At 42.9% G+C, this 23577-nt stretch overlaps 1 protein-coding gene and 1 long non-coding RNA gene across 2 annotated transcripts in view; both read left to right on the plus strand.

Moving 5' to 3' along the window:
• The first annotated feature begins 5719 nt into the window (after positions 1–5719).
• On the plus strand, positions 5720–15084 carry LOC134285042 (uncharacterized). The gene is made up of 4 exons (XR_009996106.1): positions 5720–5962; positions 6037–6510; positions 6581–7102; positions 14529–15084. It is a non-coding gene; the product is annotated as an uncharacterized LOC134285042 (long non-coding RNA).
• A 1485-nt stretch (positions 15085–16569) lies between these two features.
• The window catches only part of LOC115256331 (protein cramped), a 35979-nt gene continuing 28971 nt past the window's right edge, over positions 16570–23577 (plus strand). Inside the window, exon 1 of the mRNA XM_062844677.1 lies at positions 16570–16791. The gene's annotated coding sequence lies outside the window, so the exon portion shown is untranslated. The remainder of the gene's footprint in view (positions 16792–23577) is intronic.

The following is a 23577-nucleotide window of genomic DNA, read 5'->3' on the forward strand; positions in this document are numbered from 1 at the left end:
CGTCGCCGTCGTCGCTGTGCGGAGCGGACCAGGCAGCAACCAGAAAGCTGAGAACCGAGTACAGGCAGCAGCGGAGGACCAGGTACGTTTTCAGTGAAGAGCTCCGAACCTCCGAGCTTGACGGAGTCGATACAGTATATAAATGAAATCCTGTCCAACCACCATGGACCGCGTATCGGATGACGAGAACCGACAAGTGGAGGGTGATTCTCATTGTGGTTACTCTATTACAGAACGGCCAGAGGGTGAAGAACCGAAGGGACGAACGCTAAAGTCCACCTCCGCATTGGAATCTTCACTTCCAACAAACCGTCCCGGCTGCTCCCTCGCCACCACAGCAACCGAAGCCAATGATGAAGGTGATCCATTTCCAGACTCTCAGCGTCGCCGGTGCATCGTATTCACAAAGAAATGAAGCAAGATAATCAGTGATGAAGGAGCGGAGATCCTGGATCCTGACTGGGCCAATCATCGTTGTGGAACCGTTTTGCAAGTGGTGGCAGAAGGGGCGCTAAAAATGAAGGAAGTAGTCTACCGGAAGCGACAACGAAGGGGACGATGCGAATAGTAGTCACTTTGAGGAAAGGCGGCCTTCGATATTTGAACAGGTTCTTGTTTTAGCACAACATTAGAGTTAGTTGGCTGTTGTAAACGCGGATATCAAATATCTGTTGGAACCGACATGGACGAGTGAATCTCGTTATAACCCCGTATTTATAAAAAAAATCGATGAGAGACCATAACCGTAGACAAGGCGAATTCCATTTGTATCAAATGGAACGATGATTGCGGTTATTAGTATAAAGTGAACATTTCAGGGAAGCAAAATATAGAATAATATTATGTATTTTTGATTGAAACCTGGATTGAAATATAACGAAACATCAGATTTTATCTATATATATAAAAATGAGTTTGAAGTCTCTTTGAGGCAACAAAACTCACGAACGGGTGAACCGATCAGGATGACTTATGCAGGGTTTGATTCGTATTCATGGTGGCTGTGTTTATATGCAAAAAAGGTTACGAAAAACATTTAAAAAGGTATGAAAATTGTGAAAATACTGATTTTTAATGAACCGGAAAGAAAACCAATCTAGAAAGCGGTGCTTAAATGAGCTCAGAAGCTGTCAAACCACCAGAAGATTGGCAAGACAAAGTTTGCCGGGACAGCTAGTTCCAAATAAAAACCATTGTGAGATTTCTATACTCTACGGACAGATTGGTGGTGGCTTTTCCGTGCCTGGTGGATAAGCACCCGCTGATCGGATGCGTTTCAAACCAATTCATCTCAAGCTCCTTCGTCATCGGTTTCCTCTTATAGCACAAACTCAAATGAGTTTGTGGTAGTACCACTTACCAAAGAGGCTCTTGTCAGGTCGCGCCGGTTCTCCGGATGTGCCAGTTCAAGTGTTGACTGTAGTACGGTAGTACAGTACTTCATGGTTTGTTCCGGTGGGAATCGCACACTTTATGATACATACTCCTCTGGATCATTATGCGACGATGATGACATAGGCGGAGGCTGAATTCGCTTCGTAGGAGAACGCATGGTTCCTCTTGACCATTTTTATCTAGGAACCATCACCTTTACAGCTGGAACGTTCGGGCCAGTTCATGATCGCTGCTCAGCTCACCAAATCCTGTCAGCATCCACATCCAATCGAAGGTTAGAGAATCTGGAACATAGGTGTTCTTCTTCAAGTTTTTTTACGGCGATGCAGGCGCTGGTTATATTCCATTTGGCGGGTTCAGAAGCTGCAGATATTGTTTTACAGAATTAGGTACCGCTTCTTTTTCAGACCTCCGAAAATTTCTTTTATTTTTGTGGTAATCAGATTCTCTCTGATGGATTTCGCATTTTTTTACAAGCAATGCAGCAGTGCTGCCAGAAATATTGGAAAAGAAGAAAAAGTTTGACGTCTCGCAAAGATATGTCAAAGTCGCTGTCAAACACACAGAAACACCCAAAAACACCCGAGGAACACCGTTCGACACAATTCAAGGTGTCAGAGTTTCCAACCCCCTGGTTTCGGTACGTTGTCATTCGTTCCACAAATTTTTCCCGGGGTCAAAAAGACCTTCATGACGTTCTAGAAATTGTGTTCATCTTAAAGTAAATAAACAACAACTGCTCGTTATCTTGGTTACGAAATTCCTGAATTATTTGTTTGCTTTGATGAAGTGGCGAAAAAGATGAGTGAAGGCGCCGCTTCAAGCGAAATGAGGTACAGTAGACGTTCGGTCGGTGCAAACGGTTTAACCACAGACAAACAGACGTAACACTCTGATAACTCCCATCGTACACCTATTTAACGGTCTATTTTAAAATTTGATAGTTGGCCAACTGCCCACCCGTGACGCTCGCATCGTTTTTGTTCGAGTTTGACGTTTGCCCACTACCGCCACCTAGTTGATGGTTGGCCAAACTCAGTCCTTTTAGCATTGGGCGAACATGTTTCCGTGACTATAATTTGAATCTGAAAATGTTCGTAGTGTTACGTCTGTTTGTCTGTGGTTTAACTGCAATGCTTTTTAACTGCAAGTCCGGTAAGTGCAACAAATTTGCAGTTATCGCACCGCTAACCGTCAAAAATGTGCGCCAGGTTAGCCCAAATGAAGAGCCGGATGAACTTTACGGTCATTTAACGTCAATTGATGTGTTGTTGACGTCTGTCAGGCGTTGCAGTTATCGAATTTTGTTCGCTAAGTGAAACGTAAACATGTTGCAGTTAGCGAACGTCTACTGTACAGGCGAATTTACTGGGGGAGCAAGTGGCGTCATAAATTGAACTGGATTTATTCCTTAGATTAACATCTTGAAATTAAATCTATGGTTTGACTTTCCCCCCAAGAAACGTCAAAATGCGAACCAGTCGGTTGTGTCCGCTGTCGCCATTATCGCTCGCGGATAGGTGGATTGTAGGTACATAAATACAGTAGGTATTTCGACAATTCCAAGGTGAGTGTGTGGAGCAGGGGGTTGGAAACTCTGACACCTTGAATTGTGTCGAACGGTGTTCCTCGGGTGTTTTTGGGTGTTTCTGTGTGTTTGACAGCGACTTTGACATATCTTTGCGAGACGTCAAACTTTTTCTTCTTTTCCAATATTTCTGGCAGCACTGCTGCATTGCTTGTAAAAAAATGCGAAATCCATCAGAGAGAATCTGATTACCACAAAAATAAAAGAAATTTTCGGAGGTCTGAAAAAGAAGCGGTACCTAATTCTGTAAAACAATATCTGCAGCTTCTGAACCCGCCAAATGGAATATAACCAGCGCCTGCATCGCCGTAAAAAAACTTGAAGAAGAACACCTATGTTCCAGATTCTCTAACCTTCGATTGGATGTGGATGCTGACAGGATTTGGTGAGCTGAGCAGCGATCATGAACTGGCCCGAACGTTCCAGCTGTAAAGGTGATGGTTCCTAGATAAAAATGGTCAAGAGGAACCATGCGTTCTCCTACGAAGCGAATTCAGCCTCCGCCTATGTCATCATCGTCGCATAATGATCCAGAGGAGTATGTATCATAAAGTGTGCGATTCCCACCGGAACAAACCATGAAGTACTGTACTACCGTACTACAGTCAACACTTGAACTGGCACATCCGGAGAACCGGCGCGACCTGACAAGAGCCTCTTTGGTAAGTGGTACTACCACAAACTCATTTGAGTTTGTGCTATAAGAGGAAACCGATGACGAAGGAGCTTGAGATGAATTGGTTTGAAACGCATCCGATCAGCGGGTGCTTATCCACCAGGCACGGAAAAGCCACCACCAATCTGTCCGTAGAGTATAGAAATCTCACAATGGTTTTTATTTGGAATAAAATCTGATGTTTCGTTATATTTCAATCCAGGTTTCAATCAAAAATACATAATATTATTCTATATTTTGCTTCCCTGAAATGTTCACTTTATACTAATAACCGCAATCATCGTTCCATTTGATACAAATGGAATTCGCCTTGTCTACGGTTATGGTCTCTCATCGATTTTTTTTATAAATACGGGGTTATAACGAGATTCACTCGTCCATGTCGGTTCCAACAGATATTTGATATCCGCGTTTACAACAGCCAACTAACTCTAATGTTGTGCTAAAACAAGAACCTGTTCAAATATCGAAGGCCGCCTTTCCTCAAAGTGACTACTATTCGCATCGTCCCCTTCGTTGTCGCTTCCGGTCGTGCTTCCGGTAGACTACTTCCTTCATTTTTAGCGCCCCTTCTGCCACCACTTGCAAAACGGTTCCACAACGATGATTGGCCCAGTCAGGATCCAGGATCTCCGCTCCTTCATCACTGATTATCTTGCTTCATTTCTTTGTGAATACGATGCACCGGCGACGCTGAGAGTCTGGAAATGGATCACCTTCATCATTGGCTTCGGTTGCTGTGGTGGCGAGGGAGCAGCCGGGACGGTTTGTTGGAAGTGAAGATTCCAATGCGGAGGTGGACTTTAGCGTTCGTCCCTTCGGTTCTTCACCCTCTGGCCGTTCTGTAATAGAGTAACCACAATGAGAATCACCCTCCACTTGTCGGTTCTCGTCATCCGATACGCGGTCCATGGTGGTTGGACAGGATTTCATTTATATACTGTATCGACTCCGTCAAGCTCGGAGGTTCGGAGCTCTTCACTGAAAACGTACCTGGTCCTCCGCTGCTGCCTGTACTCGGTTCTCAGCTTTCTGGTTGCTGCCTGGTCCGCTCCGCACAGCGACGACGGCGACGCAAACGTTGTTTGGAAATGTAAACATCGGCAGAACAGTGATGCCAAGAAAATAAAAAATAATCATGGTGGAACATTTGAAAGGTGTTCGAAGGTGTTTTTGGAGTGCGAAATGGGTGTTTAACACAAGGTGTCAGAGTTTCCAACCCCCTGACCGAAACCTTCGGATTGGATGCAAGCGGGGGCATCACGCAGTGGTATCGGTGCACTCTTCCGGCACGGGGCGCGATGTCGGGCATTAACAGCCCTGACTGTACGAATTCCGAAGCAAGGGCTTTAACCGAGAGCTCAGGTGAAATCGGGGAAGATGCAACGCCGTGACGCACCTGAGAAACAACTATTAAAATCTGCCTAGTAGAGGAGCTTTGATGGTGCTTTGATATCGCCTCCCCCACATCTTCCTTGGTGATCGACAAATTGCCGGTCAGCAGATATAGATTCAGATATTTTCCAAGCGAATGCGGCTGACAAGACGGCTGTATAGTTGCTACACCCGAGCTGGCAACATAGGCAGCATAAAAGAAACGTCAGACTGGATCAAAACAAACGACACCAACCGAGAGAGAGCATCTCTCGCACGTGTTGCTCCTACGGTAAACTTGTCAACCCAATTTGTCAGTTTGGCTGCTGTCTCGCTCTTCAATCGAACGGCGATTCGAACGACGATTTTCAGGAACGACGGTTCCGATTTGTCGTGTTCAGTTAGCAAATCCACGCACAATATTATAAAATTAATACTTTCGCCAAAAAAAACTAATTTGAACAAACTCCAAAACTTATGTAACTCTTTTGATGTGGATGAATTTTCAACTAGCAAATAAGGAGCGTCAAAAGCGCCGCCTTCTTGTGTGCATTCAAAAATTATGTACTGGGGGATTGGGGTCATTGAAAATTGATGAAACTGGCGTCATGGGCGAAGTGCCATTCGCATATTGATTGTTGGTCAAACCGATTGCGATCCCCAAAAAAATTCAAAATCCGAATCGGTTAGTTAAGGCTTGTTTACAGTTCGGAAAATTTGCCACGGGATTTGCGCGCGGGATTTGGCACGGGAATCAACACGGGAAATTTTTCCGCCGACTGTTCTCCTCATCTCTCCACAAATAACTTTGACGTTTGTTTACGTGTTTACATCGGTCCCAGAAAAAATGTTTTCTCTAATCGGTCCAGAATGTTTTTCGTTTTTTTGGTGCTGCAATTGATCATTCGTCGTTCAATAGTTATTCAAAAGTAAGTAATTTTTATAAAAGTTATCGGTTTATATAAAAAAGGGCGTTAAATTAACATTTTGAAGTGCATTTCAGGTGTGCCATCCGCCTTCTGCATCTTAAGTTACTGCTGCTCAAACCACCAAAACCCGCACCTGACCGTCCGGAACTGCGGCATGCTGAATAATTCGATTGAAAGCGGTCGCCAAAAATGCTTCGTCCCAGGAGGACAAGGGAAAGTAACGGCACAGCTCGGCTTGTGCTCAGCGGATCGCTGAAATAAATAAACATCGATCAACTCTGGGTCATCGAGCAGCGGCGCACCAAGGCTTCGCTCCAAAAGGCTTGTTTTTACGTTCCCGAAGACGCAATTGCATTGCCGGATACGCCCATTGGGGGTCCGCATCTACTACACTACTTTTCTGTCGGATCCACCCTTGGAGCACGGAAAACAGCGAACATTGGACGACGCAAGCAGAACCATTGCTCGGAGACTACACGGCGTCAGAACCACGGAAGGTGTTAGTTCAATTTCTAAAGCAGTCCGCAACAAAATTTCTAGAGGAATTGGTAAGTATCTTACAGCTTCCCCCAATCTGCTTATATGGTTTAAGATAGGCATTCTTTTTGCTTCTTTTAGCTTTAATTTAAACTTTAATTACTTCCATCGGTTTCGGATCCAAGATCGGCGCCGGCAGACTACGTGACGGGTAGCACAGATGGCTGCCCACGATATGACGACGGCGCACCATGATTCGAGCAAGCTCCAACGGTCGCTGTCGTTTCGTTCCAACGGTATCCCGAAACGTCCCGAAACGCATGGAATTTCACTGGTGCGTGTGAAACCGGCTTTCGACCGACTCAATTGACGACATTATCGAATTGATTAAATGCCCCTCCAAACGGCGGACTATTTTGCACGATGCCCTGAACAAAATGATATCCAGGAAACCCGCTGACAAAGCTGTCGAAAAAAAGTTGACTGAAAAATATTGACGAGTTTCAACGGGACTACGATGTGACCATGCCCAACCGGTTCGAATATGCAGGCCGATAGTATGCACAACAAGGACACGGGATGTTCCCCAGCGGAACTAGCTTTTTATATGGAACTAGCATCGCGACAAAACGATCCAGATGCTCTATAAATCGACTTGTGATGGTGAGTAGTTTAATATACCTTTCCTATTTACAATATACTCATTATTCGTGTAAGCATGTGATGTATTATAAATATGCGCTTCTAGCTAATCCAATCTAAAAGATTGAGGATCCCTCTTGGGATTGTTCCTGGAGTTCTTTTTGGGGGTTCCTGCAGGAGATTCCTATGGTGATTCCTCAAGTAGTTCCCTCTGGAGATTTCTGCAGGAGCTCCCTTTGGGGATTCGTACAGTAGTTTTTTCTGTAGTTTCCTCGTAGAGTTCATTCTAGGGTTTCCTCCAGGAGATCGTTTCTGGGATTGCTCCTAGAGTATATTGTAGGGGTTTCTCCTCAGTTTTATAATATCTACGAGATCATTGTAGGGATGCTTCCTGGAATTCCTCTAAGGATTCCGCAAGAAGCTCTTCCTGGGCATTCACTCAGGAGTTTGTTTAGATTAGAGGATGCATTCAAGAATTCTTCTGGATATTCTTCCAAGTGTTTTGTTTTTTTCTGGAGATTCCCCCAGGAGTTCCCTTCCTGTTCCCTTAGTCTAAATTAAGGATCTATGTAATGCTTCTATATTTGTGTAATAATAAATTTTGTCATACTTATCCTTTACAAATTACAAATATTAAACTGTTCTTTTCTTCAATTTAGATTTTTTTTCTTTACTTAATTTATTACCAATGCAAAGATTTAAACTCCATAAATATTGTAGTATTGATTTTCCAGTACTGAAAGTGCCGGTACTATAGATGATTCAGTACCGTTATTTTCGGTACCAAAATGTGTACTACCGACCGGTATTTCGGTGCCGGTATTACCGGTACTACATCCCCAATGCCAATGGAGTAGTACGACATGCACTAAGGATACGGGTATTGCCACAAAAGATCTAAATACTGGTCGCAGTGGCTCACCTGAACAGAAAAAAAGCTGTTCCCTCTGCGGATTTGTCTAGAAGTTCCCTATGCATGTTCGTCCAGGAGTGCCTTTTAGAGATTCCTCCAGGGGTTCCCTTTAAAGATTTTTCTAGGAGTTCACTCTAGCGATTCCTCCAGGAGTTTCCTTTGAAATTTCTGCAGGAGCTCCCTTAGGGGATCCGTACAGTAGTTCTTTCTGAAGATTCCTCCTAAAGTTCAATGTAGGGGTTCCCCCAAGTGTTCATTTCTGGGATTCCTCCAGGAGTTTCCTCTGGGGATTTTTTCTGGTGATTCCTTCAGGAGTTCCTTCCTGAGATTCCTGCTAGAGTTTATTATAGGGATTCATCCTAGGAATTCCTACCAGAGTTCCTTTTCATGATTCCTCCAGGAGTTCCCTCTAGGGATTCCACCAGAAGCTCTTATGGGAATTCAATCAGGAGTTTGTTTGGGGGATGCATCCAGGAGTTCTCGTGGATATTGATCCAAAAGGATTTTTTTTTGGAGATTCCGTCAGAAGTTCCCTCTGGGAATTCCTCATGGAGTTCATTCAAGGGATTTTCTCCTGGAGTTCATTTTGAGGATTTCTCGAAGAGTTACCTCAAGCAGTTTCCTCGTCCAGAAGTGTCTCCAGGATATCCTTCTAAGGAATCCTCCAGAAAATCTTCCTGAGGAATCCTCAAGGAATTTCTTCCGAGAAATCCTCCAAAAATTCCTCCAGGAATCCCTGCCGAGAATTTCTCCGGGAATTCCTCAGGATTCCATCCAGGATTCGTCTTAAAATTCCTCCCAGAAGCCTAGCTGAGTATTCCTCCAGGAATTCCTCTGAGGATTTTTCCAGAAATTCCTGCTGATGATTCCTCCAGGAATTCCTCCTGAAGATTCCTCCTGGAATTCATTAGAATTCCCTGCTGAGGATTTTTCCAAGAAGACCTCCAAGAATTCCTGCAGAGGATTCCAACAGGAATTCCTCATGAGAATTTTTCAAGGAATTCTTCCTGAGGATTCCCTCAGGAATAACTCAGGATTCCCTGCTGAGAATTCTTCCCAAGAATGCCTCCTGAGGATTCCATCTGGATTCTGCTGAGAAATATTCTAGGTAATCCTTAAGGATTCCTCTAAGAATTCCCTCGAGGATTTTTCCAGGAATTTCTGCAGAGTATTCCTCCAGGAATTCCCCAGAGAATTCCTCCAGGAGTTCCTGCTGAGGTTCAACCAGGAATCTTGCTGAGGAATCCTCCAGGATTTCCTCCAGGAATTCTTCCTGAGGATTCCTCGAGATTTCTTACTAAGGATTCCTCCCAAGAATTCCTCCTGGGGATTCCTTCAGGAATGCCTCAGGATTCCCTGCTGAGGATTCTTTCCAAGAATTCCTCCTGAGGATTCCTTCAGGGTTTCCTGCTGAGAATTCTTCCAGGAATTTCTGCTGAGGAATCCTCTAGGAATTCCATCATGATTCCTCCAAGAATTCCTTCACGAAATCTTGCTTAGTAATCGTCCAGGAATTCCCCAGTGGATTCCTCCAGGAGTTCCTGCTGAGGTTTCACCAGGAATTCCTGCTGAGGATTCCTCCAGGATTTCCTGTTGAGAATTCCTCCAGGAATTTCTGCTGAAAAATCCTCTAGGAATTCTTCCAAGATTCCCTGCTGAGGATTCCTTCAGAAATTCCTCCTGAGGATTGGTCAGGATTTCCTACTGAGGATTCCTCCCCAGAATTTCTCCTAACTATTGTTCCAGGATTCCCTGCTGAGGATTCCTCCAGGAATTTCTGCTGAGGATTCCTCCAGGAATTTCTGCTGAAAAATCCTCTAGGAATTCTTCCAGGATTCCCTGCTGAGGATGCCTCTAAGAATTCCTGCTGAGTATTTCTCCAGGAATTTCTCCTGAGGATTCCTCTAAGAAGTGCTGCTGAGTATTCCTCCGGGAATTCCAACTGAGGGTTGCTCAGAATTTCCTACTGAGGATTCTTCCAGGAATTCCTGCTGAGGTTTTTTCCAGGAATTCCTCCTAAGGATTCCACCAGGAATTCCTCCTTAAGATTCCTCAAGGAATTCCTTATGATTTCCTGCTGAGGATTCCTCCAAGAATTCCTCCCGAAGATTCTCCAGAAATACCCCCTGAAGATTCCTCCTGGTATTCCTGCTGAGGACTGCTCCAGGAATTTGTGCTGAGGATTCCTACAGAAATTCCTGCTGAGTTTCTACATGGAATGCCTTCTGAGGTTTCGTCGAGGGTTTCTCTAGGAATTCTTCCAGGATTGTCTGCTCAAAATTCCTCTAGGAATTTCTTCAGGAGTTCTTATTGAGGATTCCTCCAGTAAATCCTGATGAGTGTTCTTCCAGAGGATTTCTCAAGGTTTCCTACTAAGGATTCCTGCAGGATTCCTCTAGAAATTCTTCCAGAATTCCCTGCTGAGGATTCCTCCAGGCATTACTCCTGAGGATTGCTCCAGGAATTTATCCTAAGTATTCCTCCAGAAATTCTTCCTGATCCTTAAATGATTGAGGTGGAGATCTGGGGATTCGTACAATCGTATTCAAAAGATTCCTCCAAGAGTTCATTTCTGGGATTATTCCAGGAGTTCACTTCAAGGATTTCTTGTGGTGATTCCATTTGGGATTGTCCCTAGAGTTTATTGTAGGTATTCCTCCTACGAGATCATTGTAGGGATTCTTCCTGGAGTTCTTTTTGAGGATTACTCCAAAAGTTTCCTCTCACAGCAAAAAAAAAAACTGTGGAATATTACATCGAAATCGCTGCAACCAAGTCGTTACATCGATCGATTAATATTACACAGCCCGATGTACACGCCGGCATTTGATGTAATACACAGATCCGATCTAATTATCGCGATGTAATAAATTCACGATGTAATAGAAGCGATGTTAAATAAAATAATCCAAAAGCTCCCCAATGGTTTCTATAATTTCCAATATTTTCTATAATCTTAGAATACATCCCAGATGACTGGGAATTTCCGAGAATCTTTGGAGATTCTCAGGAATTATTTAAATATATTCCGTGATGCTACAGATTTCTATGAATGATTGAGAATATTTTCTATAATTTCTAGAATACATCCCAGATGACTGGGAATTTCTGAGAATCTTTAGGGATTCTCAGGAATAATTTAAATATATTCCGTGATGCTACAGATTTCTATGAAGGATTGAGAATATTTTCTATAGTTTCCAGAATACATCCCAGATGACTGGGAATTTCTGAGAATCTTTAGGGATTCTCAGGAATAATTTAAGTATATTCCGTGATGCTACAGATTTCTATGAATGATTGAGAATATTTTCTATAATTTCTAGAATACATCCCAGATGACTGGGAATTTCTGAGAATCTTTGGGGATTCTCAGGAATAATTTAAATATATTCCGTGATGCTACAGAATATTTTCTATAGTCTCTAGAATACATCCCAGATGACTGGGAATTTCTGAGAATCTTTAGGGATTCTCAGGAATAATTTAAATATATTCCGTGATGCTACAGAATATTTTCTATAGTTTCTAGAATACATCCCAGATGACTGGGAATTTCCGAGAATCTTTAGGGATTCTTAGGAATTATAAACTCCTGGAGGAATCCCTGAAGGAACTCCTGGAGGAATCCCGAAAGAAGTTTTTGGAGGAATTTTTGTAATTAATCTTGGAAGAATCCCTGAAGGAACCCCTGGAGGATTCCCTGAACGCACTCCTGGAGGAATCCCTGAAGGAACTTCTGGAGGAATCCCTGAAGGAACTCCTGGAGGAATCCCTGAAGGAATCCCTGAAGGAACTCCTGGAGGAATTCCTAAAGGAACTCCTGGAGGAATCCCTTAAGGAACTCCTGGAGGAATCCCTGAAGGAACTCCTGGAGGAATCCCTGAAGGAACTCCTGGAGGAATCCCTGAAGGAACACTTGGAGGAATCCCTGAAGGAACTCCTGGAGGAATCCCTGAAGGAACTCCTGGAGTTCTGAAGGAACTCCTTGAGGAATCCCTTAAGGAACTCCTGGAGGAATCCCTGAAGGAACTCCTGGAGGAATCCCTGAAGGAACTCCTGGAGGAATCCCTGAAGGAACTCCTGGAGGAATCCCTGAAGGAACTCCTGGAGGAATTCCTGAAGGAACTCCTGGAGCCCTGAAGGAACTCCTTGAGGAATCCCTGAAGGAACTCCTGGAGGAATCCCTGAAGGAACTCCTGGAGGAATCCCTGAAGGAACTCCTGGAGGAATCCCTAAAGGAACTCCTGGAGGAATTCCTGCAGGAACTCCTGGAGGAATCCCTGAAGGAACTCCTGGAGGAATCCCTGAAGGAACTCCTGGAGGAATCCCTGATAGAACTCCTGGAGGAATCCCGAAAGAAGTTTCTGGAGGAATTTTTGTAATAAATCTTGGAAGAATCCCTGAAGGAACCCCTGGAGGATTCCCTGGACGCACTCCTGGAGGAATCCCTGAAGGAACTCCTGGAGGAATCTCTGAAGGAACTCTTGGAGGGATCCCTGAAGGAACTTCTGGAGGAATCCCTGAAGGAACTCCTGGAGGAATCCTTGAAGGAACTTCTGGAGGAATCCCTGAAGGAGCACCTGGAGGAATCCCTGAAGGAACTCCTGGAGGAATCCCTGAAGGAACTCCTGGAGGAATCCATGAAGGAACTTTTGGGATAATCCCTGAAGGAACTCCTGAAGGAATCCCTATAGCAACTCCTGGAGGAATCCCTGAAGGAACTCTTGGAGGAATCCCTGAAGGAACTTCTGGAGGAATCCCTGAAGGAACTCCTGGAGGAATCCCTGAAGGAACTCCTGGAGGAATCCCTGAAGGAACTCCTGGAGGAATCCCTGAAGGAACTCCTGGAGGAATCTCTGAAGGAACTCCTGGAGGAATCCCTGAAGGAACTCCTGGAGGAATCCCTGAAGGAACTCCTGGAGGAATCCCTGAAGGAACTCCTGGAGGAATCCCTGAAGGAACTCCTGGAGGAATCCCTGAAGGAACTCCTGGAGGAATCCCTGAAGGAACTCCTGGAGGAATCCCTGAAGGAACTCCTGGAGGAATCCCTGAAGGAACTCCTGGAGGAATCCCTGAAGGAACTCCTGGAGGAATCCCTAAAGGAACTCCTGGAGGAATCCCTGAAGGAGCTCTTGGGGGAATCCCTGAAGGAACTCCTGGAAGAATCCCTGAAGGAACTCCTGGAGGAATCCCTGAAGGAATCCCTGATAGAACTCCTGGAGGAATCCCGAAAGAAGTTTCTGGAGGAATTTTTGTAATTAATCTTGGAAGAATCCCTGAAGGAACCCCTGGAGGATTCCCTGAACGCACTCCTGGAGGAATTCCTGAAGGAACTCCTGGAGGAATCCCTGAAGGAACTCTTAGAGGAATCCCTGAAGGAACTCCTGGAGGAATCCCTGAAGGAACTTCTGGAGGAATCCCTGAAGGAACACCTGGAGGAATCCCTGAAGGAACTACTGGAGGAATCCATGATGGAACTCCTGGAGGAATCCCTGAAGGAACTCCTGGAGGCTGAAGGAACTCCTGGGGGAATCCCTGAAGGAACTCCTGGAAGAATCCCTGAAGGAACTCCTGGAGGAATCCCTAAAGGAACTCCTGGAGGAATCCCTAAAGGAACTCCTGGAGGAATCCCTGAAGGAACTCCTGGGGGAATCCCTGAAGGAACTCCTGGAAGAATCCCTGAAGAAACTCCTGGAGGAATCCCTGAAGGAATCCCTGACAGAACTCCTGGAGGAATCCCGAAAGAAGTTTCTGGGGGAATTTTTGTAATGAATCTTGGAAGAATCCCTGAAGGAACCCCTGGAGGATTCCCTGAACGCACTCCTGGAGGAATCCCTGAAGGAAGTCTTGGAGGAATCCCTGAAGGAACTCCTGGAGGAATCCCTGAAGGAACTTCTGGAGGAATCCCTGAAGGAACTCCTGGAGGAATCCCTGAAGGAATCCCTGATAGAACTCCTGGAGGAATCCCGAAAGAAGTTTCTGGAGGAATTTTTGTAATAAATCTTGGAAGAATCCCTGAAGGAACCCCTGGAGGATTCCCTGAACGCACTCCTGGAGGAATCCCTGAAGGAACTCCTGGAGGAATCCCTGAAGGAACTCTTGGAGGAATCCCTGAAGGAACTCCTGGAGGAATCCCTGAAGGAACTTCTGGAGGAATCCCTGAAGGAACACCTGGAGGAATCCCTGAAGGAACTCCTGGAGGAATCCATGAAGGAACTTTTGGGAGAATCCCTGAAGGAACTCCTGAAGGAATTCCTATAGCAACTCCTGGAGGAATCCCTGAAGGAACACCTGAACTGAAATTCCTTTCACAGGAATTTCTGAAAAATATGCATGAGTAAAATTCCAAAAACACAAGGAACTTGCGGAGAGAAATGTTCGGGAGGAATCCCTATATAAAAATCCTTAATCAGATTACCCGTTAAACTTAGTTATAAAAACCCCTTAGAGGAACTTTTACAAAAAAAAATCATTTGAAGGAATTGCATAGTATTAATTAAAATAATACTAATGAATGTTCGTATATTTCAGCCGCCGTCTTCGAGTGATATAAAAAAGATTCACCCCTGCATCAAATACACCATGTTCAGGACTCTGATGGACTGGTGGTATTCTACGGGCACGAGATCTGGAATATGCTCAAGGAAGATAGCAAGTGTCCGAGCATCGGGTGCTTAGAACCATCTTTGGCGGTGTGCAGGAGAACGATGTGTGGCGGCGAAGGATGAGCCACGAGCTCACTGCACTCTACGGCGAATCTAGCATCCGGAAGGTGGCAAAAGCTGGAATGAAACGATGGGCAGGGCATGTTTTGAGAATGCCGGACAACAAGCCTACAAAGCTGGTTCGCAAGAGATCCGTATAGTACAAGGAGACCTGGAGGGTAGCATGCAAGATCAGGTGCAGAACGATCTGGCTAATGTAGAACGCGGCCGATGATTGAGCAAATGTGTGCAAATCGAGTGTTGTGGCGAGGAATTGTTGAATCAGTTTTATTGTAATATGTAATACTAAACAAATAAAGGAATGCTATGAAAAATGACCAAAACTGCTGTAACTCCTCAACGAACTTTTTCAGAAAGGCCTTTTACAACTTCTAGAGAAATTTCCAGGAGAATCAATACAAAATACTAGGAGGAACTCCTGAAAAAATACAGGTGAAATCCCAGAATAAACTTCCCAAGAGGAAAATCTAGGGAAAAATGCCCAGGACTCCTAAAGATAAATCCCTACCCGGTCAACCAGTGAAAGATTTTCGATGGCGATCGCTATCGATTAGATATAGAACTATGAAGAATATCGGAATCTGGTTGATATGGAAGGAAGAATTTCTTGAAAAACTAGAACTTCTCAGAATCCTCAGAAAGAGCATTCAGGAGGAACCTATGGAAAAATCAGACCCCAGCAGGTACTCCAGCAAAAATCCCCAGGAATAACTCCTTTGAAAAAAAAAAAAAACAAAGTGAAATACTTAGAAGAAACTAGGAAAAAATTGACGAATATTGGCAGGCAGAACTCCTGGAGAAAAATACCCTAGAATTATTCCTATTGGTAACTTCTGGAGTAAATTCCTAAGGAACAGCTTCCGAAGAAAAAACGTACGATGGGACTTTTGGAAATAAATCATAAGGGAATCTTAAAAAAAAATCACTAGGAAGAACTAAAAAAAACTCCCAGAAATCCCGAAAAAACAGTACACTCATGATCGTAGAAAATATGGATAAGGAACTATAGTTCTAGTATTTCTTACAAATAGACGAAATTCTTAGCAAAAAGGGTAAAACACAATTTAATTGGATGTCCAAAAACAGCGATTCAACCATTCTTAGCGCACTTCAACTTTGTAGCGACCTCGGTAGCGACTCAAACAGATCAAAATGCGCGCGGAAACAATTCGAAGTGAATTCTTTCCGCCGGGAAAAATGTGTGTAGAGATTTTTTCCCTTTCCGCGCCAAAATCCGTGGCCGGGTTTACACTTCGGGAAAATTGACATCCATGTTTTCCGCCGCGGAATTTGAAATTCCGCGCTCCATTTAAAACACACAGGGGACCAAATCCCGTGACACGTTTTCCGAACTGTAAACCAGCCTTTATGCCCGCCGCCGCCATTACCGCTCGCGGATAGTGCTCGTCAAACTCAAAAGTGCTTAAAAGTCAAATGGGACAGTTATGCGAGTGTGTCCGTTTTATTTCAGCATAATTTTGACAATAATGAATCAAAGTTTGAGCGATGCTCATTGTTCGTTGGTTTTTTTTTTCAAAATCCGGGATATCGTAAAAATTTATTTTAATTTTACTTGCCCACTGGATTTTGACCACTTTTTTCCATTTTAACAGCAGAGTGCATCATGTTCATCCTTCCAGTCAGACTGTGGGCGCACATCGCGAATTTTCCCGTTAGATGAAGCGAGCAAGAGAATGCACTCCTCTTCGTTGGAGCGACTGGGACGCCACCAACAACAGGTTCATTTGCGGCGGCGCCGCCTTCGACGAATGACTTTTGTTGTTGTTTGCTGACTGACAGTCGTCACGCACAGTGTGTCAAAGCCCGACGAAAATATTGACACCCCGCCGTATTTAGTCAGTGCCCGTAGTGGAGTTGAGCGCGATTTATTTATCTCGCATCGTTCGTTCCACAACCAAAGAGGAGTGTCCGCCGCGAATTTCCGTTCGTCCGTTCATTGGTGGTGTGAATTTCTGTGTGGATTTTCTTTGGGAAACGATAGGTACGTGTCAGGAAGTGTACCCGCGAGTGTTCTAGAGCAGATCTCCAATCTGGATCCGGATTCGCAGGTGAGTGCACGAAGATTTGCGGGGAATTTTAAAAATAACTCCCGATGAATCTCGTTTCACTCTGGTGGTGGCCGAGGGCAAAAATGACGGGGCAAAGAACTCTGGGTACCGCCATTTTAGTGAAAAAATTAGGTCGTAAATTTAAGATTTTCTGCGGGAAAATTTCCGTTCTTAAGGCGGTGGAAAGTGTAAATTTCCGAGGAAATTTGAAAATAGTTTATGTGAGCGCAAAGTTGCGCCTAATTTGGTTCTGTTCGATGAAGAAATACTTCGAAATTATAGAACGTGAAAAATTCCTATACAACAAACAGAGATAGCTGTACACTTTCCTTGCCTCAGAAAATAATTCGATTCATAAATGAAAATCCCTAAGATTATGTAAGATTTGGTACTAAAATTTTAATAGAACCATCGTTTTCTAAACTGTTCTATCGAAAAAGTCGCAAAAATCGACCGTTTTTAGGAAAACTTGACGAAAATCCCCGCTATGTCGTCGTAGCAATCTGAGAAAATTTTCCCAACAGCAGTAGGCTGCGGATCTAGAGTCTTCTGACTACCAAAAAGTGAATGCCTTCTTGGATTTGTACGTGATTTATTACCTACTTTGGAAGATTACTAGATCAGTACTAATTGCATAATTCTTCCCTTCGTCGATCGGAACTCGTTTTGAACCGGACAATTTCATCTCGAGTTCCCGATCGCCGCCCATCGACTTCCCGTCCTTTCTTTTTTTAATTTTAGACAAGTGGCGTAAAAGTGACCTGGAATGCACTTGCCACGACGACGGCCATTTTTCCTTATTGGGTCTGGTTTTTCTGAATTTTATGAAAGTAGACGGACTTCCGAGATGGATTAGAAACGGATATTCTTCCGATTGATGCGACCGAATGACCGACGGTGGGCGGATGGGCGCGACCTCCGTATCAATGTGTGCAATTAACAACAATTCCATCGAGTCTGGTTGTCTCTTTGTTTGTTTGCTTCCAGGGGGCAATTAGCATTCTAAACAAGCAGGTACCTAGCTAGCGTAGGTGCAGTTTAATGCAGGTTGCTGCTTAGGGAATGCTTTTGTTTAGTTATAATGTGCAATTGGCTACCTGGTTCAGCTTGCATAATTAAAGGGTACGCTTCTGGCAATTGACAAACGAACATATCGGAGGTCAATGTACTTTATGAGTCAAACACTGAAGCTTTAAGGGTGTGTCCACAACTAATATTTTATTTGTTTCAAAATTGTTTAATATTAGATCACTAAATATCAGTACTAGCTTACCTCGATAGTACGTACCCTCGTTAGTACGTACATTTTTCCTCGATAGTACGTACATCAACATTTAGTTATGTTTTTATTTTCACAAATAAATAAAATAAAGTTCAAATTATTAGTAGACGTATAGTAGAGACTCCTATACTATAAATTTGTGTTATGCAGATTCTTATGACACTGTTTAATAAAAGTTTTAAGATTTAGCAAAAGTGAAGGAATGAGAGTCTCACGTGTATAAAACTATTGAACTATTATTCTATTCGCTTTACATAGACAGTTTTTAACTTGGTTGGACAACCCAACTAACATTTTCAGTGCTATACCCAACTAACATTTAATGTGAATGTAAACGCCAACAAAGCTTCCTCAATACGGCTTGACGCTGAGTTACTGTGTTGTACATATAGACGGAAGCATCTATACAAGCCCTATACCAATGAATCTGGCGAACTTAATCAACATGTACATGCTGTGCGATCAGCTTCTATGCCATCAAGTCATAGCTTTGTTCTCGGCTCTTATGTAACACACTAACTGTATAACATCTTGAGAAGGCACTTTTTCAGCCTTATGCCAGCTGTTATATAATAGTTATACGACTACCCCAAATTATTCGATTAAATATAATTTTAGGTTATGATACCTCCCGTTACGCTATTCATGTGTAAATGGAAGCATTGCTTTTAAAATTAGAACAATTAAAGTACCTGCCGCTACTTGGAATCGAACTCCCGATCTCCGTATCCACTGGTCCCGATGATGTCCTTGCTGCCACGCTGTTATATATAAATAGCATAGAAAATAGCCCGTTTTGTTTTAAGTCAGACAAGGCTTTGCAATTGTGCCGCAAAAATGCTTATCTAACTTCATCTAGCTGAAAAAGCATATGAAACGTCAAATGCAATAGACTGTGGCATAGAAGCTGATCGCACAGAATGTACATGATGTTGATTAAGTTCGCCAGATTCATTGGTATAGAGCTTGCATAAATGCTGCCGTCTACATGTACAACACAGTAACTCAGCGTCAAGTCGTATTGAGGAATTCCTCATAATGTTTACATTCAACAAGCTATGTGGTTGCGCTAACAGTTGCTTCACCCCAGCTACTAGTTGAAAGAATGATCTATAAAAAGCTACAAAGCGCTGCTGATTTGCGTATTTGGCAACATTACACAACGTACTGTATAAATGCAGCTGTTTCATTGGTGGGGACTCTTATTCGATTGGCATATCTTCCGGCAACTCTTCCGGAGTTGGATTAGAGTGCAATAAAAGCAACCTAAATGATTTCACAAAACCGAGATGGATAGCTGTAAAGTATTTGTGTTGCAGCTGTATATCCCGCTTGCAGTTTGTTTTGGCAATAATGTTTACATCCGACAAGCCGTGTTGATATACCAACAGTTTGTTTATTACAGCTTCAAGCTGTAATGATATCGTATAACGAGCTTCAAAGCGTTGTTGTTTTGTGATTTCGGCAACATCACAAAGTGTACTGTATAGTAGCAGATGTTGTATTGGTGGGGACTCCTATTCGATTAGTTTGAATGTTTACATCTTCCGGGAAATCTTCCGGAGTTGGTTTATAGTGCAGTAGAGGCAGACCCAGTGACAAGTGATTGATTTCAGAAAACTGAACTGAGTAGTTGTATGGTATTTGTATTGCAGCTGTGTATTAGCTTATGGTTTATATTTGAGTAGCTTCCTTTTTATTCAGCGTTGATTGCTTGAATTCGACTGTTATGCAGCAGAAAGCAAATGACTGAAGCTTATAGCACTGAAAATGTTAGTTGGGTAAGCTTCACCCAACTAACATTTTCAGTGCTATAAGCTTCAGTCATTTGCTTTCTGCTGCATAACAGTCGAATTCAAGCAATCAACGCTGAATAAAAAGGAAGCTACTCAAATATAAACCATAAGCTAATACACAGCTGCAATACAAATACCATACAACTACTCAGTTCAGTTTTCTGAAATCAATCACTTGTCACTGGGTCTGCCTCTACTGCACTATAAACCAACTCCGGAAGATTTCCCGGAAGATGTAAACATTCAAACTAATCGAATAGGAGTCCCCACCAATACAACATCTGCTACTATACAGTACACTTTGTGATGTTGCCGAAATCACAAAACAACAACGCTTTGAAGCTCGTTATACGATATCATTACAGCTTGAAGCTGTAATAAACAAACTGTTGGTATATCAACACGGCTTGTCGGATGTAAACATTATTGCCAAAACAAACTGCAAGCGGGATATACAGCTGCAACACAAATACTTTACAGCTATCCATCTCGGTTTTGTGAAATCATTTAGGTTGCTTTTATTGCACTCTAATCCAACTCCGGAAGAGTTGCCGGAAGATATGCCAATCGAATAAGAGTCCCCACCAATGAAACAGCTGCATTTATACAGTACGTTGTGTAATGTTGCCAAATACGCAAATCAGCAGCGCTTTGTAGCTTTTTATAGATCATTCTTTCAACTAGTAGCTGGGGTGAAGCAACTGTTAGCGCAACCACATAGCTTGTTGAATGTAAACATTATGAGGAATTCCTCAATACGACTTGACGCTGAGTTACTGTGTTGTACATGTAGACGGCAGCATTTATGCAAGCTCTATACCAATGAATCTGGCGAACTTAATCAACATCATGTACATTCTGTGCGATCAGCTTCTATGCCACAGTCTATTGCATTTGACGTTTCATATGCTTTTTCAGCTAGATGAAGTTAGATAAGCATTTTTGCGGCACAATTGCAAAGCCTTGTCTGACTTAAAACAAAACGGGCTATTTTCTATGCTATTTATATATAACAGCGTGGCAGCAAGGACATCATCGGGACCAGTGGATACGGAGATCGGGAGTTCGATTCCAAGTAGCGGCAGGTACTTTAATTGTTCTAATTTTAAAAGCAATGCTTCCATTTACACATGAATAGCGTAACGGGAGGTATCATAACCTAAAATTATATTTAATCGAATAATTTGGGGTAGTCGTATAACTATTATATAACAGCTGGCATAAGGCTGAAAAAGTGCCTTCTCAAGATGTTATACAGTTAGTGTGTTACATAAGAGCCGAGAACAAAGCTATGACTTGATGGCATAGAAGCTGATCGCACAGCATGTACATGTTGATTAAGTTCGCCAGATTCATTGGTATAGGGCTTGTATAGATGCTTCCGTCTATATGTACAACACAGTAACTCAGCGTCAAGCCGTATTGAGGAAGCTTTGTTGGCGTTTACATTCACATTAAATGTTAGTTGGGAAGCCTGGCAGTGAATAGTGGTATTTATTAGTTATTATTATTTATTTTAACTTTTAATTTTGAAAGAGGGAAAAACTCCTTTGAGTGATTTCCTTTCATCATTGAAATCTTTCTCAAAGAGGCACAAAACCTCTTTATCTTTTCAAAAACATTACAATAATAACTTAAAACTAAAGGCTCAAACGGCAATGAACCATAGCAGAGCTACTGGTATTTATTAGTTATAATATCTTCTTTCTGGCGTTACATCCCAACTGGGACAGCCTATTTCTCAGCCTAGTATTCTATAAGTACTTCCACAGTTATAAAGTGAAGGCTTTCTTTAACAATAGATCGTTCTTCCAAAATGAAATAAGTCGGATTCTTTTTGTGTGGTAATAAAAACACAATTTCTCGGCGAAGAATGCTCTCCAGTAAATATATAAACTAAATACAAAAGCTTGCTTATCCAAACCATTGATTTCAGTTCACTATTTCACAATTAGTTCACAATTTTCTTCCATTTTCTAACAATTTACGTTTTTTTACGATACGTATGAAATACCGAAAGGGCTGTATTTTCGACAGTTCTGGACCACCACTCTCCCATGAGCTTGTGGTGAAAGTTTGAACAACCGTGGGTATCATGGCATTAATCTATGGTACCATAGTCAACAGATTGAATCGATGTTGTCGCGTCACCACTCGTCTATCATGAGCATGAGCATGATTGACCGCCCGCGGTTGCTTCTCTGTTATTGCAAGGACAGCTGCATTTACACAAAGAACCAACAGCTGATGCTAGGGATTAGCCTCATCCTCAGTGTGTAAATGCTGGTGTCCCAATACTTTTCAATAAGCAATACCGGAGCAATACCAGCGCCGGCCGCGTCAGAATGCAGGTCAATTAAGGATAGGGAAGGAAATGATGACGTGAAACTCGCTTAGGCCAATAACCGAGGAGTTCTCTGCGTTACTACGAGAAATCACTAGGAGTTTGGACAGGGGAAAGGAAGATGTGTTAAGGATTTCGTTTTGGTAAATGGTTGCAATCAACCGATCGATTTTTGTTTTGTTTCGCGATAAACGATGTCCTTTTCTGGACGGTTAAGTGCCCCACACAATGCATACGTTTGCGTGTGCGTGACAGTAGTTTGACACATTTCCCATGGGAAAACTGTCAAAAAAACGCAAACCTCGACGGAACGGACGCTATGTGTTCCAGGCATTACATAATGGTGAGCGCAATCAATTATCTATGCTGCGAAATTCACTCCAGAAGAGAGTGGCAGATGGATTCACAGCAATGAACAACACACTACTAAATACCCACGCACCGGTTGTGTCGTTTCCGCGCGATGCAATACCAAACGCGATTGAATCACAAGTGTATTAACAAAATTGCACGCGATAAATAAATCAGAAGGATCTTACCACATGGTCCCCTGTCTATCCTTTACCTTTCCTCTCTTTTTAAAGAATGAATTGGCCAAATTCTACTGGTAACAGACAGTGTCCGCGATTTTCTCGAATGCTCCACCTCAAGTTCACCTTCATTACTTCTCATCTTAGCTGGTCTTCTTCTCACTCCCAACGAAATCTACACTTTCACTTTTTCTCTCTGAAAAACACTGGCAGCCGTTCTGCATGAACCGGATCAAAATTCTTGAAAGGCAATCTTGTTCACAAATTCCAATAAAAATATAAAATCAACTTTATTTTAAATTTTCAGAAATGACAGAAGAAATTCTGGAGCACGAAAAAATAACACATCCACTTTCAACACGGCTTACTTTGATTCCTCAGTGTTGATTCTTTACAAAATTTGGTGAAAAAGTACATTTAAGCCAGTATGACACGGTTTGACCAATGCCAAATATTTGACCACTTTTGACAGTTAAATTTTGACCAAGGTGTACCGCGCAAACAAAAATATTTGTCACTCGAAAAACGAATAGGGACAAACAGAGCCAAACAACTTGCCAAAATTTATCTGTCAAAAGTGGTCAAATATTTGGCGTCTGGGCAAAGCGTGTACTAGCACCTTTAGTAGAGAGTGGGAAGGTCGCCTGATTCCGTGGTAGGTCACCATTCACCGTGGTAGTAGGTACCCATTCACCGTGCAGAAACCTGTCGTTGACTACGGAGAGGTGTATTTTCCGGTGGTACGATACGCAACGATTTATTATCTCATGGCGTTGGCGGTGAAGTTTGACCTCGATATGAACCAGATGGACGTGGTAACTGCCTTCTTGGCGA

The sequence above is a fragment of the Aedes albopictus genome, chromosome 1, assembly GCF_035046485.1.
Source record: "Aedes albopictus strain Foshan chromosome 1, AalbF5, whole genome shotgun sequence".
NCBI classification, from domain to species: Eukaryota; Metazoa; Arthropoda; class Insecta; order Diptera; family Culicidae; genus Aedes; species Aedes albopictus.